Source organism: Kryptolebias marmoratus, linkage group LG3 (genome assembly GCF_001649575.2).
Source record: "Kryptolebias marmoratus isolate JLee-2015 linkage group LG3, ASM164957v2, whole genome shotgun sequence".
Classification (NCBI taxonomy): domain Eukaryota; kingdom Metazoa; phylum Chordata; class Actinopteri; order Cyprinodontiformes; family Rivulidae; genus Kryptolebias; species Kryptolebias marmoratus.
In genome coordinates this window covers 967,519-970,957 of record NC_051432.1, presented here as the reverse complement: position 1 = coordinate 970,957, position 3,439 = coordinate 967,519, and the positions used below count along the sequence as shown (strand labels likewise).

At 44.6% G+C, this 3,439-nt stretch overlaps 1 long non-coding RNA gene across 1 annotated transcript in view; it reads left to right on the top strand.

The window, feature by feature from the left end:
- The first annotated feature begins 1,897 nt into the window (after positions 1 to 1,897).
- Positions 1,898 to 3,439, top strand: part of LOC119616884 — a 6,257-nt gene continuing 4,715 nt past the window's right edge. The window contains exons 1-2 of the long non-coding RNA XR_005232943.1: positions 1,898 to 2,457; positions 2,678 to 2,751. This is a non-coding gene — a long non-coding RNA (uncharacterized LOC119616884). The remainder of the gene's footprint in view (positions 2,458 to 2,677; positions 2,752 to 3,439) is intronic.

Here is a 3,439-nt window from a genome sequence, read left to right as displayed (position 1 = left end):
GGAACAACAGATTGGACCTGGACCTGAAATTCGGCTATTTGGATTCGAGAATGTACCAGCAAAGACTTCAAGGCAGACTCAAAACAAAGTCAGCCTGTTCCAAAACAACTCTGTTATTATCTACATTTGGCTTCCCAATGTGGCCTTAAAGGCCAAAGTCTTATCAATTCTCCCTGGAATTTATGTCAACAGAAGCTCATTGCCCTCTTGCCTGTGAACATCTGTGAATGTGATTCATGGACTTTTCTGCAAACACACACACACACAAATGCATCACACCGCCTCCTACTGTATGGAAACAAACATACACGTTCACATACTCATACTCTGCTGTCGCATCTCTCTCACTCCCCCCCTTCTCCTTCCATCTTTCTCTATCTTAGTAATTACTACATCGCCTGTCTTAGCGGGCTACCGGTACCATTTAGAAATTCTGTACTGTTTAGTTTAGCTTTATCTTCATGTACACTTAGTTTAGTTCTGTACATTTAGTCATGCTTAGATCTGTTTAGTTTATCTACTATTTCTGACTGTTATAGCTCATGCTTAGATATGTCTGGTTTTACTTCGGCTGTATAGCGGGCCTGGGGTACTTTTAGATAGTTCGGTACTGTTAGTTTTAGTTTTAGCTTAGTTTAGTTCTGTACATTTAGTCATGCTTAGTTCTGTTTAGTTTAGCTTAGCTTATTTAGACAATTAGTTATCATTGTATCTTGTACCTGTCTGTAATTTTGTTCTGTAATTTTGTTTCATTATCATGTTCTGTAACTTTGTCTGTAATTTTGTTCTTGTGTTGTAAAGCACTTTGAGTTGCCTTGCGCTGAAAAGTGCTATATAAATATATGTACCTACCTAACTACCTACCTACCTCGCTCTAATTGTACAACAACTTCAGAAATGACACACACACACACACACAAACAAGTGGAGTATCCATATTTACTTCCCCAAACACAGTGTGCTGCATGCATCCCATCTTCTGCACATGTGGGTCACTTCAGGGCCGTAGACTGTTCACACTATAGTCAGATAGCAGTCATATCTAAATTATAATGTAAACAACCATGCCACAAGAATAAACGTGTTCTTTAATAGCCACAGTTGGCTCATTTTACTAATTATGTGCCTTCTAAATATAATAGTTCGGAATTAAAAGCAAAAAGGTGTGAATACATGTACACACCAACCACATTTTGGGTTTCATGTTTTTTTTAGAATTGTTTACCAGAATGTTTTCCCCCATTTACCTTTGTTAATCTAAAGCATTTTGTGGAATTATTACTTTTAATCAATTTTAAAAAAAAACAATACCACTCCTGAGGTATCTGTGTTACATCTGTGCTGGTCAGCGATGGGGCCTGAGTTCCAAGTTCAGACATTGTCTTCGGGTACAATCCTCTTTCGAGAAGTAGATTGTGGGCTCCTAAGCTTACATTGTTGGAAAACAACTGCAGTGAATACATATATGGAGGGTTATCTGTCGCATGTCTCAAGACCACAGCTTATCACCATAAAGGGAATTGAATGTATTTAAATCTATATGGTTAAGTCCGTCCCAGCGGGATGTGTGTGTGTTATTCTACAGCTGGGTGTAGTAAATGTTTATAAAAAGAAGCAGTCCCGAGAAGGAGGGGGATTTCACTGATTGGCCCAGAAATCTCGTGTCATGATCCATGCTCATGCCTTGTCTAGTCCTGCCCATATTCGTCAATCTCTCATTAACAGTCACTTCTTCCACCTGCGCCAGCTCCTATTTATGCCTTGGCGTCACTCCTGCGCAGTGCGAGATTGTCTGCCGCTCCTGCTACAGCTTTCAAGCCCGTACCCAGTTCCACAAGTTTTTCCTGTTGCCGAGTTGAAGAGGGTGTTTGATCCTGTTCGCCCTGAGAGAGAGGCCACACGTAGATTGTTCTCCCTTAGACAGGGTCCCGTCCTGTCACGGAATACATTATTGACTTCCATGCTCAGAAGGCGGATTGTTTATGGAACGAGGAAGCCCTGTTTGATGTCTTTTATGAAGGTCTTTCGGATGACATAAAGGATGAGATTGCTGCTCGTGACCCCCCCAACTCCCTCAGGGCCTTGGAGGGACTGGCCACCCGAATTGACCTTCGGTTACGGGAACGCTGTAAGGAGAGGTCAGCCGTCCGTCCGTCTAGACGTGGCCTGTTTCCTCCCAGTGGCACGGTGAACACCCCAATGCCCCCCAAACCACTTAGTACCTGTCCTGAAGAACCCATGCAACTGGGTAGGACCAAGCTCTCTGTGGAGGAACGGGAGAAGAGGTTCAGACGCCAGTTGTGTTTCTACTGTGGAGAGAGCAACCATCAAGTCAAGAACTGTCCGGCAAAAGAACAGGCTCAGTAAGGCTGGGAAGGTACTTACTGAGCCCGATCTTCAGACCCCGTAACCCTTCCCACAAGTGTGGCACCATCCAGTTTCCGGGTTCTCCTGAAGGTAAGGAGATTCCTGTTTTCATTGACTCAGGGGCTGACGCAGAGTTTCTGGATGAGAGCCTCGCTCCGCAGCTCCACCTGTTGCTTGAGACTCTGGACACGCCACGTGAGGTCTCCGCTGTTGACGGTTGGGTGATTGATGTGGTTACTTTGCGCTCAAAACCTGTGTCTGTGTTATTGGCAGGTAACCATCACGAAAAGCTTTCTTTTCTACTCACCAGATCTCCTGAGATTCCTGTCATCCTGGGTCGACCTTGGCTCATCAAGCACAAGCCAGAGGTCAACTGGGAGACAGGTGAGATTATTTCCTGGGGGCCTCATTGCACCCTCACCTGTCTTGATTCTTTCTCCTCTGTCTTGCCCGACCCGGGAACCAATTTTAGTGTGCCAGATCTTTCTCTGGTTCCCATACAATACCATGACCTCGGAGAGGTATTCAGCAAGTCTAGTTCCAAATCGTTACCTCCCCATAGGCCCTATGATTGAGCTATTGATTTGCTTCCTGGAACCTACAGGACGACTATTTTCGATTTCTGGTCCTGAGAGGGTGGCTATGGATGAATACATTTCTGACTCTTTAAAGGCCGGAATCATCCGTGAGTCTTCTTCACCGGCTGGTGCGGGTTTTTTTTTCGTTAGTAAGAAGGATGGTTCCCTTAGACTAGCGTTTCTCAACGGGGGCGGTACCGCCCCCTGGGGGGCGTTGAGAGTATGACGGGGGGCGCTGGCAGCAATATTTTCAAAAAGGGGGCGTTGATATTCTTTTGGGGGGCGTTTGCTTGAAGGTAAAGTTTACACAAAAGATTCACAACAATATCAGTTTAAACTTTGAACTACTATATTGTGGCCTAAAATATTAAAACCGTTACAGAACTGCAGCTGTATCGATGGTGTTTCTTTTCGGCGCAGCTCCGTGCTGCCTTCAGGAGAATGGGACATCAGATTGTCGTTTTTATAATTTGTCCCACATGGCAGTTACTTTG